At 42.1% G+C, this 12,645-nt stretch overlaps 1 non-coding gene across 1 annotated transcript; it reads right to left on the reverse strand.

The window, feature by feature from the left end:
* Positions 1–250: 250 nt before the first annotated feature.
* On the reverse strand, positions 251–357 carry LOC112087176. The gene has a single exon (XR_002899939.1). It is a non-coding gene; the product is annotated as a small nucleolar RNA R71 (small nucleolar RNA).
* Positions 358–12,645: the final 12,288 nt, after the last annotated feature.

The following is a 12,645-nucleotide window of genomic DNA, read 5'->3' on the forward strand; positions in this document are numbered from 1 at the left end:
GGGTCAGCATCCCTTTCATGGCCACTCTCATGAGCACCCTATGGATCACATCGAGAGGTTTGAGGACTTGGTCACCAGCATCAAATACAATGGAGTGTCCAATGATTTTCTCCTCTGCAAGTTGTTTCCTTATTCTCTTGCTGGAGAAGCAGCTAACTGGTTGAAGCAGTTGGAGCCAGGATCACTCACCACTTGGGAAGAGACCAGGAATGCTTTCCTGCACAACTTCTTCGATGATGCTAGGTCTGAGGAGTTGAGGACGAAAATTTCGACTTTCTCTCAGGAACCAACTGAAGCGTTCAAAGCTTCTTGGGTGCGATTCAAATCATACCAGCGAGACTGTCCCCATCATGGCTTCAGCGATGTGCAGCTGTTAGGTATCTTCTTCAGAGGTATTGATTGGAGGTATCAGATGGCTCTTGATGCAGCAAGCAATGGAAACTTCAACACCAGATACCCAGACGAAGCTGTTGAGCTCATCGAAAACTTGGCATCTAGCAATAGTACCAAGAATGCAGACTATCAGCGAAGGAAGCAGGCTGGGAACATGGATGGATCGCAAATTGCTGAGGTGAAGGCTAAGCTTGACTCTGTGCATAGTCTTCTTGTGGGTAAGAAATCTGTCAGATACCCTGCAGGAGTTCAGAATTTCAGACCAGATGAAGCTTTTGAGGAAGAGGATGTTAACTTCCTCAATGGAGCTGGATTTCAGGGTCAGAGATTTGGTTCTGGGAAAGGGAACACGAATTACAATGGAAATAATCAGAGGAGTACCTTCACAGGTAATCAGAACTCTTCTTGTTACAGCTCCAAACCTCAGTACCAGACATCCTACTCCAACAACAGGTTTTCAAGGAACTATGGTTCTCCTCCTACTCAAACTCCAGATAATGAGGTGAAGTCTATGCTGGAACAGATCTTGGAAGGTCAGCAGAAGATGACTGTGGATTTCAATGGGAAGATTGATGCTATGTATCTGGATCTCAATGGAAAAATTGAAGTTCTGAACACTCATGTCAAGAAGCTTGATACTCAGGCTGCTCAGACTGCAGAGTCTGTAAAAAGGCAAGAAGGATTCCTTCCTGGGAAGACTGATACCAATCCTAGGCATTACTGCAGTGCCATCTCGTTAAGAAGTGGTAAAAAGTTGACTCCTGTGCTGAAAAAGGGTGTTTCTGAGGATGAAATCGTGGAGTTGGACGAATCTGAAGAAAATTTTGAAGTTGCAGAGCCGGTGTCGAGCGACACCACAACCAGTGTCGCGCGTCACCAATTGCAGAGCAAAGCTGATATTGCTCAAAGTCCGAAATCTGCTGAAGAAAGAGTCTACAAACCTAAGGTTCCTTACCCAAGGAGTCCTAGGAAGTCCAAGCAGGAGATAGATGATGTCAGATGCAAGGCTTTGATGGAGAAACTTGTGATTGAGATTCCTTTGGTTGATGCTGTGAAGATTGCTCCTACTCTCAGACACTATGTGAAGAAGATGGTGACTAATAATCTGAGTCATGAGGAAGGAGTGATGATGATCTCTGAACAGGTCAGTGCTGTGATTCAGAATAAGATTCCAGAGAAACTCTCGGACCCAAGAAGCTTTGTTTTGGATTGCTCTATCTTCTCTGAGAGGTTCAAGAGATCGTTGTGTGATCTTGGTTCGAGTGTCAACCTAATGTCATACTCAGTAGCTGTTAGCCTTGGGAGGACTGACTTCAAGCCAACTAAGATCTCTTTAATGCAGATTGATCTAAAAGAATCCCAAAAGGTGTCTTGGAAGATGTTCCGATTAAAGTTGGTTATTGCATAATTCCTACAGATTTCGTGGTTCTGGAATATGGAGAGGAACCCAAAGATCCTCTTATCCTGGGAAGGTCGTTTTTAGCTACAGCTGGAACAGTAATTGATGTCAAGCATGGTAACCTTGATCTCCACCTGGGAGATACCATCATGACTTTCAAGATGGAGAAGCTGAAGGATCCCACCATAGATGGTCAGACATTCCAAGTCAGTGCAATACCTGAAGTGATAGTTAGAGATCAGAACGTGTTTGATGCTGAGAAGGTGAGAGATCAGAACGTGTTTGATGCTGAGAAGGTGAGAGATCAACCTGAGTTGACGAAAACGTCTACAGAACCAGTGACTGCTGTTGATCAGGAAGCTCCAAACATTGCACTCCATCCATCTCCACCAAAGCAAAGGTACGCATTTCTTGACCCTAATCCTAATTCTTGCGATATCATCAAAACTGATTTGAAAGATGCAGATTCGGTCTCTCGACGCAAGCTACGAGATTATCGTAGAACACTTGGTTTTTCTATTGATGATATTGCAGGGAATAAGTTGAAGCCACCCAAACACAGATCTCACCCTGGTGCTATTCCTGTATTCCTTGGACGACCTCATGCGCACAACGCTTACACACCACCATGGATGAGACGAATTTCACAGAGGCACTCTTTGCCATTGTCTGATCCACCAGATGCATAGTCTATCCATAGTCAAGCTAATGACTTAAAACAAGCGCTTGGTGGAAGGCAATCCACTGGTGAGTCTGTACATAAGTCTTTTTGTTTCAGTTGATTTTCGTTTTTCTTTTCGTGTTTTAGGTGAAGCAGAGGCTGGTGTCGAGTGACACCACCTTCGGTGTCGAGTGACACCACCTTCGGTGTCGCCTGTCACTTGCAAAAAAAAAAAAAAAAAAATTAGGAAATCAGGAAACCGGAGTCAAACCAGAAATTTGGATTAATCTGCTGCAATTTGGTACGAAGAGAACAAAAGTCGCACGACACCATCATCAGTGTCGCGCGACACCATCATTGCAGCCAGGTAAGTTCTCCGTTTTTCTTGTGTTTCTCTGTTTCTTCTCTTTTGTCACCAACTTCGGATTTGATTACACTGGGGACAGTGTTATTCAAGTCTAGGGGAGGTAGTTGCTGACATTGTGTTTGTTTTTCTTAAGAGTCAGTGGTGTCAAAACGTTTTTGAGTCAAAACCTGTTGGAGATTATGATGCTTTTCTCGGAATTATTGTGCTGACCTTTCATCTAAGTGACTACTGCTGCAGATTCAGTCTAGATCCGACTAATGAAAAATCCAAAGGCTGACCAGTTGACTAGAGGCGTCCATGTTTCCAACAGAATCCACTAACCTGAGCTAAGTTCTAAACTTCACTTTTAACTCGTTGATGTGACTAATGCCTTAGAGCTTGATTCCTCGTTCATACTTGATCAATGAAAGCCTGTGTGAAATTTAATGTTGGTGTTTCTCTCCCAGTGACGAGCTAAGAAGAAGAAAAAGAAAGAAAAGAAAAGGGGCGAAAAGATTGAGATGATTTTCGCTTAGGAGTGAAGGGCTAGGAATGTTTCCAATGATCCCATTATTTCACTTCTAAGTTGGAATGATCACACAAAGGAAGGAAGTGAGGGGTAGGAAAGTTTCCCATGACCCCATTATTCGCTGAGAAATAGAGTATATACGAATTGAAAGGATCAAGGAAACAAAAACTTACCTGGTGTTGGTGATGGGTTGTGAGGTGGTTGTGGAGGTGATAGGATAGTGAATGGTGGATGGTGGTTGATGTGGGTGGTGCTTGATCAAATAGGGGCTGATTTGGATCAAGGTAGAGGTGGAAGTGGCCAAGGGTGGCCGGAATGTGCTCGGCTGCGGGTTAAGCTATCGCGGCCGCAGTAAAACCATTTCTTGCCGCACCTAGAGGCTACTCGGCTGCGGTCAGCTCCTTTTCTTTTCTTTTTTTATGCATACTAAGACTTGTATAAGACAAAAAAAAACTTCAATAGAAAAAGAAAATCAAACTAGATAAATAAGTACCTAAATGGGTTGCCTCCCATCAAGCACTTTGGTTTATAGTCCTTAGCTAGACTTTGCAAAGAAAAAGACTTAGTTCAAAAAAGATCTTGTCCTAAGACAAGTCTTTTTTGAAATCCTCATGTTTTCTCTAGTAGGTTCTTCATCACTCCAGAGTTCTTCTGGTTAGAGTGTTTGTGCTTTATGCTTTTCTCCTTTGCTCTTAAGTGGTGTAGCTTAATAGAAGATGCCTTGTTGATATTTGCAAAAGAAATTCTATGGTTGGGCCAATCCATGATGGCTCCAGAAGTTACTAAGAAAGGCTATCCAAGGATAACTGGATATGAGTCATCTTTGGGGTTCACTATGTAGAGATCGACAAGTGCTAGGCAATCTCTAATCCTTAGAGGAATGTCTCGGGCTATCCCTCTTGGAGTTGCACTTGAATCATCTGCTAGCTAATCTTTATCCTGGTACTTGAAATATGTTTAATGTCAAGTATCAAACCAGTAGCCTTGGAGATAATGTTAATACAAGCTCCAAAATCACAAAGAACATTGAGAAATCTTTTATCTCTAATGTCACCAGAAATAAGAAATTGACATTTGTCTTGAATTTGTGCAGGGTTCAAACTGGTCTACCTTCTTGGGCGTGTATGAAAAAGTCTTCCATCTCTTGGATAGACTCTTTGCTGTCACATAAGAAGTGGCCGATCATGTACTCAGTACATGCTTTAGCAAATGAAATTCCTTCAGGCAGACTCTGAACTACTTGATTGAACACTTCAAGTTTTTCTTTGCTGATCTTTTTTGTGTAATCACTGGCTTCTTGTGAGTCTTTGTGATGGATCCTGTAAACAGCTGCATCAGGTGATGATCTAGGAAAAGATAGGTATCTGGCTCTTCTGAAATATGTGTAGATGTTCTCCTTAGTTTCCTTTCTGTATCTGAAGAATACTTGAATGCAGCCTTGCTTCTAGATGTCATTGAATCCATGGTAGAGAGGAATGGACTTCACAAAATTGTTGAATTCGATCAGTCATTCTCTAGATATGCTCTTGGTTATTGGTTCTGAGTTGCTACTAGATGAATTGTCTCCAGGGTTTGCATCTTCAACAAACAAATCATACTCTTCATCTTCTGAGAATTGCTCTTGGAGCTCATTGTCACAAGTATAAACCATGTTGCAAGGTGCATACGTGTTGGATTCCTCCTTTTCTTTTTGATGTTTGTACAGTGATTGAGAAGACAGCCTGATCAAACAACCTATATCTGGTAACAAATGGTCGGTCTTCAGTTGAACAGGTTTCAAAAAGAGGTTGAAAGGACTCCAGGTCTGAAAAATCAGGCTCCACCGCGGATGACGTTTTCGGGGCCGCGATGGAAGGGATCATGGTCGTGGTTAAAGTGCTCGCATCTGCTGTCAACTCCTTCCGGCTCACCATGCTTGCTTCTTCATTCTCTTCTTCTCCATTGTTGTTATCTTGCTTCCATTGGTTGTCAAGCACGTCTTGGATATCTAAATCATTGGTTCCAGTGTTCAGATCATTTTCCTTATGATCTTTAGAAAGTTTCTCCACTTTCTCTTCTACTTCATCTAAAGTATAGACAACTCTGTCCAAAGTAGCATCAAGCTCTTCAGTCGTGTTTTCAACTTTAGCTACTCTTTGCCATAGCTCCAATGTGTAGTCATAAGTTTCGTTCTTGCTTTCATGCAGCTCCTTATCCAGGTCATCGATCTTGAAAGTTAGGATTTGTATCTCCCTTTCACTTTGTCAAATTTCGAACTTGTTCTTCCCTTGCTCTTCTTTGACATACTCCATTCTCTGATTCAGCACTTCATTGCTTTTGATTCTTTGTTCCTCCAGTGTCTTCACGTGCTCAGAGAGGTCATCAAACCTCTTATTAAAGTCGATGGTGATGGCATCTATTCCTGTTCGCAGGGCAGCTTCAACAAATGCTTGTGAATCAAGGAACTGATTCAGTCTGGCTTCCAATCGATTAAGCAGAATGTTAAGTCGATTGTTCTCATATTTCTGGTGCAGAATATGATGAGCTAGGGGGTGAGATGGTCGTCGGTTCACCAGGGGTGGAAAATAGGGTTCATCTCGGTAGGTTGGAGTTTGCGAGTCTCCAAGGTGGTGTTTCGAATCATTCAGACGAATCAGGTGATTGGAATCACGCCTGAATGGTGATTAACATGTGCAATCTACTGCCTCAAACAAGCTTCGCGGGCGTGGTACAATGAAATTAATAAATTTCTTCTTAGTCTCGGATTATTCAACTCACTTGTTGATGCTTAGCTTTTTATCTTGATTTGTGGCTCTGTCTTTGTCTACTCACTTCTCTATGTTGATGATATCATAGTCACAGGCAGCTGGTCACACACAGTATCTCGCATAATTAAAGATCTCTCTGTTCGGTTTTCTCTTAAGGACATAGGTGCTCTGTCCTACTTTCTAGGTGATTGATAACATCGTATTTGTACCCATTTTCACCATTGATTTCAAATGCTTTTTCAAAAGTTTTAATCAGTTTTAAGAACTTTTATTATGATTTCTATTTATTTGTAGTTTCAATGCTCTTTTCAGGAAACTTAGGGAAAATAATGGTAAATCATTTCACCGCGGCCACGAAGACTTGGCCCGCGGCCAGCAGGTGTCCCACCGCGGCCACGACATCCTGACCCACGGCCAACACCAGCTCGGCCATCCTTGGCCACTTCCACCTCTACCTTGAATCAAATCTATCCAAATTTGATCAAGCACCACTCCACATCAAGCACCATCCACCATTCAACATCCTACCATCTCCACAACCACGGACCTGTTCGTTGCACAAACGCTGCATCTACGTTGTGCGTCAAGAAAAAAAGACGCTGACGTAGCTAAATATCACGATGGGTTGACGCCGGACTGTTAAAATTAACAACCAAGAGGAGTCGCAGCTGCCGTTGAGCTGCCGCTGAAATTTCCAGCGTCCCATTTCTGTTGCTGCGTCTATTATTATTAATACCAGCGGCCTTCTTCTCTACATGATGGTGTTGGACTTGATGTCGAGGGTTGTCAAGTTTTACCCTAATTGAAATCAATAACCGCAAGTGCACAGCTGATCAATTGTAGTACTTAGGGATCGAATCCACAGGGAAGGAGGGTCTTTTCCTGCAAAAAGCCTTTGAAATAAGTTAAAGTAAGGAATTCTAGAACAAAAACGGTTTAGTGGGGGTTTGGTAGTGTGTTTAAAATGTAAAAACGAAATATTAAAAGAAAATACGAGAATTAAATGACGTAATAACTAAATTTAATGAAAATGACTAAAAATGATAAAAGCGGATATTCTAATGCTTAAATGAAAATGAACTAAAAAAGAAAGACAATATGGAACTAAAGCTTTAAAGAAAATCGGTGTTAAACAATGGAGAAGAAAGCGTTGGGGTTCAGGGAAGTTTTTTCAGGGGTACGAACGATTCAAAACATTGCTAGCGAGTAAATTTGTAAGATCTTAGCTTAAACTTTTCGAACTGGAGTCACGGACGTATGAATACGCCACTGTCGTGATCATAGACAACTATCTCTCTCAACCCTGACCAGTAGGTTTCCACTCTGGCCCTGGAAGAGAAGAGATGTATTATGTTTAAGACTCGTCCTAATTCACAAATCGCCCATAGGTAGGTTTCCACTCCTATGTTTGTTTTGCTCTCCCAAACTAGATCTGATACCTGATGAACACTTTCGTGTCACCAAGCATCTGGATCAGATTGTAGTTCATGACGCTACCCTCATGCAGTAAATACGAATTCAGAAGAAAAAGTTCTAAGATTCGGCTCAAAGGCTCATGGAATCCTCATCGAACATATAAATCCCCATCGAAAATCCCTTAATCCCAACAGTAAAACTACTCAGACATAATGAATGAAATCAAAGACATAATATTAAGAAGTAGAATAGAAACCAAAACTGAAAAAGAAAGAACAAGGGTTCAAGAGAACAAATCTCTCTCTCCCTAAAAGCTAAAGCAAAAACAATAAAAGTATGAAGTAATGATAGATGGTATTCGGTTCTATATCGTTTAGGGTTCCTAAGACATGTATTTATAGTGCTCAAGACCTCTCTGGACGTCACTTAGGGTTTCTCCAAATGTGGGCTTCAGAAATGGGCTTTTTCGGCTTGGAGTTGGCTTGCCGCGGTCTGGATGCTCCTGACCGCGGGAAATTGTCTGTTGGCCGCGGGTGGAAGTGCTTGCCGGCTGGTTTACGGGACATCTTGCTCTTTGCGTATCTTTTGATTGAACCGTTGGATTGCCAAGCTGTAAAGTGCACTGGAAAGCTGATACTTCCATCTTTAAGGTCTCTAAATTTGAGCTGGATCAGACGGTGAGACGGCCTTCAATCAGGGGTGAACTTCTGACGGTTTGACTCTGAGCTGAAATATGGTTTTCTATCCATTTTGTTAAGCTTTTCCCTAAGTTACCTGAAAAGAGTCTTGAAACTACAAATACTAGAAAAACGTAATAAAAGTACTTAAAAGCAATTGAAAACATAGAAAAAGTATTTCAAAACGATCCATAAAAGTGGTCAAAATACGATGTTATCAACTCCCCCAGACTTAAACCTTTGTTTGTCCACAAACAAAGCAAAAGCCTAAACTGGTTAAGTGAAAACAGAAATAGGAAATGCACAAATCTCATAGACATGAACTCCTAAACTATGACCAAAGATAGTGCATCAATCCACAACTTAATCTAGAAAATTCTCACCAAAGCACAAGAGATACTAGTCCACTTTTTCCGTCATGCAAAACTTAAACAATATAAATCTTGATTCCAGTCAACTAGCTCTCTACATTCATTAAGTTCAATAGTGAGTTCTCATTAAAGACATCATCCAGGGTATACGGCGTTTGGCATTAAAGGGCTATTTAAGTGGTGGAGTTAAAGTGTTTCGGGTTACCTGAAGATCTGGAGGATGCAAGATAATATGCAAAACCGCAAGAGAGATAAGGACCTGTTGATGACAACAGTTTTCAATCACTTCTTCTTGCCAAATGTTGTTGCATAATCCTTCCTCCTTTGTTGTAAACAGCTGTTCCCCCAGACTTAGATTCTTTCCGGGAATCAGAAAACAATCTCAAAAACTCCATAAAATCAAACACCAGTTGCCTTGGGACTTAAAATTCGACCTCTCTAGACTCTCTAAGGCTTTTATTTCCTTTCTTTTCTTATTTTCGGAAATTTTTTTTTTTTTTTTTTGGTGGAAAGGAAATGCCTTTTAAAGAGAGAGAGACTAGAGGACGAGATTGTACCAAAATTTGAGATTTTTCTAAGGCAAACTGAGCTTCCTCTTGTGTTGAATCCTTCCGGGAACTTTTCCGGCAAATCGCAGGTCTCTGTCCTTGGTGACTGAAAACTGCGTCGTTCCTCTTTCTCTCCAACGTTTTTGCACTTATCTGCATATAAGACAATAGAAAACAAGAGTGCATGTGGTTTGAAAGAGGATTGGTTAAGGTGGGGAACTAGCTAAAGATGAACTAGCTAGTCAGGATCAACAGAGAGTGGTAAAAGGATAAAGGAGTCCTGAATGTATGATACGTTTCCCTGGTCTAATGCTTCAATGAGAAAATTAAGTCCAAATTAAGTCCAAATAAAACAGAGCTAGTGTATCCCTTCATCTAAATCGAAATCATTCAAATTCCTCTGGGGTACTTCGTTTCAAATGTGCTTAGCTACCGCCTAATCTAGTCCTAAATCATGAATGAGCAAGTCACTAGGAACAGTCTAAAGCACACAGTCAACTATCATTGATTCATGTTCACCATTCCCTTTTAAAACGTATTTTGTTTTGAAAACCGATTTTGAAAAACTTTAAGGAAAATGCAAAAAGTGTAGATAATGCAAGACTCATGAAAGAAAAGTGGTTAGAAAGGGATGAAATTCTCCCCCAGACTTAAATCACACTGTCCTCAGTGTGAAACAAGTCGAGATTGGATGAGAAAAATGCATAGATAATCGAATTGGTAAGGACAAAGAGAACTTACCTGGATCCGGGATGCTGGTGGAGATGAACCGGATTCATTCGAAGGGGTTTGGGAAGGTGATTAGGTGGTGATGAAGGTGGTGGAAGAAGATGAATGAGGTGGAGGGTGATTGGTGAGGTGAAATGGGGTGAAATTGGGTCGGGTTTGATGTCAACGACCAGATGCCGCGGTCAGGGGCTGCACGACCGCGGTGATCAAGCACTTGGCCACGGTCAGGACTACGCGACCGCGGTCGATGGTAGGTTTCCCGCGGTTAGAACGTCTGCGACCGCGGAGGCTTATATCGCGGCCTCTTCCTGCTTCTCCTTGGTTCCTGCTGGGCCGAGCAGACAAGTACCATCCTTCTTTTTGGTTTTTTTCGGGTTTTTTTATTTTTTTGGCTTTTTTGTTTTATAAGAAACACCGGAAACTAAGAAAAAGAAAAAAATCAAAAGAAAAAGAAAGAAAAATCCTAAAGAAAACAATACCTAAATGGGTTGCCTCCCATTAAGCGCTTTTGTTTTAAGTCGTTTAGCTCGACTTTTGGTGTTGGACGTGACTTATTCCAATGAAGAAGACCTTGTCCTGAGACAAGTCTTTTTCGACATCTCCTTGCTTTGCCTAGCAGGTTCTTCGTCACTCCAAAGTTCTTCTTAAAGCTCTTCTGTTGCAGAACGTTTTCCTGCTTTGCTGTTGTATGGAACAGCTTCTGTGAAGACATCTTTGTCGATATTAGCAAATGAAATCCTCCGGTTTGGCCAGTCCATTATAGCTCCGGAAGTTTGATATGTTCATAATTTGCATCATTTAGGTTGCATAAATCATTCCAAATCATGTTTTATTTCATGTATTTTAGGTCCCTAGGGTTTGTTTTAGAACTTAGGAGATGCATTAGGTCCCAATGAGTCTTTGCATGTTTTGAGTGTCTATCAGGTGATTATGGAGCTGAAAAGATGAATCCAGGAGGTGGAATGGTGAGCAGAGCTTGAAAAAGTGGAAAACTTGAGTCTATGGAGGTTATCGGCCATTCTCGCTGGCCAGGAAGGTTTTACCGGCCATTTTCATGTACCGCGGGAAGCTTTACCGGCCATTTTCACGTACCGCGAATTAAGTATATCGGCCAAAATCTCCGGGTGCGAACGAGTCTCAGAAATCACCTGTCCGGGGAGCCTTCCGGTCCGATTCAGATGGCGGGTCCTTCATAGAAGTTGGAGAGCATTGAAGCACGGTCTCATAGCAATTGGAATCGTAGAATTCGGACGCGTGAGCAGAGAGATAAGCTCGTCGGAAGAAACCCCTGTCTCGCAGGTATTCCGGACCGAGCAGATCAGTTCTGAAGGATGCGAAGGACGGTGCACTTCCAGGCCGATTCAGCTTCCGGGTCCTTCATGAGAATCAGAGACATTTGAGTTTTCTTTCCAGAACGTCCAAGAGCATTCAATTCGGATCTATGAGCAGGAAGATACGGCCTCCGGAATGGACACATGTCTAGACGCCTCTCTCTGGTCGTATACATGCACTGCAAAGATGTGCCCTCCAGGAAGCCTTCCACCTCCCAAGCACTGAAACTTCCTTCACAAAAGTTGGAGATAAATGAGTCCTCTGTCTTCTGCAACCGAAATCATTCAATTCGGACAAGTATCACAGGAGTTACACTCTCCGGAATGCGAAGTGATCTAAGCTGCTCTGGATGCTGCGAGATGGTCTTGCGACTTGGTTAACCCGCAGGCCTGAAAATGAACACCTGAATGCTGATGCTGCGAGTTGAAATGTGCGGGTAAACTATCACTGGAAGAGGTCTGGAGCTCCCGAGCAAGAGAAATGCTAAGTCCACAATCGTGCGACTTAGGCATGCGAGTCATCCGCGCCTGGATCTATGCCGCACGATCACTCGGAATTCACTCCGACTTGAGCCTGCGACCTAAGTGCAATAGAGACCAACCCGCACAGTTTCTACATCCCCCAGAAACCGGCTCAGCCCTGCGAGTTGGAGAGGAAGGAGACCATGCCGCAGAAACACTCGCAATTCACTCCTAGATAGGCGTGCGGCTCCGACAAGGTGATTCAAGCCTCACAAGACAAGTCTTCATCTACTGCGACTTAGGTGTGCGGCCTGGGACATACTGAACCGACCCGCAGCTTTTCCCACTTTATCCATTAAAGCCGGGTCAGGACCCGGTTTGTTCCGGGCTGACCCGGTTCGTTTTTAAGAAGGTATAAATACTTTTTAGGGTTTTTTGGGGGAGAACTAAGTTTTATTCCCTTTGTCTCTTGCCTTTTTGGTGAAAAGACTCCATTAAGAAGAGAAATATCTTTATTTGAGTGTTTAATCAAGAGAGTTTAAGGAGATCTGGGTGTTTAAAGCTGTTTTCTTTTGAATCTATCATCTCCATCTCCATTTCTCATCATTAATCATGCTAATCTACTCAACTTGCAAAAGTTTAAGAGAGATTAGTATGATTAGTGAGTAGTCACCTTAATGAGGTTCTAGATGTGTAGGTTAGGGTGCTAAAGTGTTAGATTAGGAGTGCTTAGGGCTAGATTCATTGATTCATCTCTCTAAACAGCTGTTCTCTATGCTAAATCCTTGATAATCACTTGAGATCTAGATTCTGGGAATTTCATGCACCAAAAGTGTTTGATGAAATTCCTGAAAGAGTTGTGTTAGAGGTTTAAGTAATTTTTCATCATGGGAATGATTTGTTAAATGCTTGAATGATCATTAAGAGCTGTTTGTTAATGCATATTGATTCATGTTTCACAAATGGGAATTTGGTTTGAAAATGGATTAGTATAGGGGTTAATACCTTCATGAGAGGATTAACCTAGATTAGAGTT

The sequence above is a fragment of the Eutrema salsugineum genome, unplaced genomic scaffold (assembly GCF_000478725.1).
Source record: "Eutrema salsugineum unplaced genomic scaffold, Eutsalg1_0 scaffold_9, whole genome shotgun sequence".
NCBI classification, from domain to species: Eukaryota; Viridiplantae; Streptophyta; class Magnoliopsida; order Brassicales; family Brassicaceae; genus Eutrema; species Eutrema salsugineum.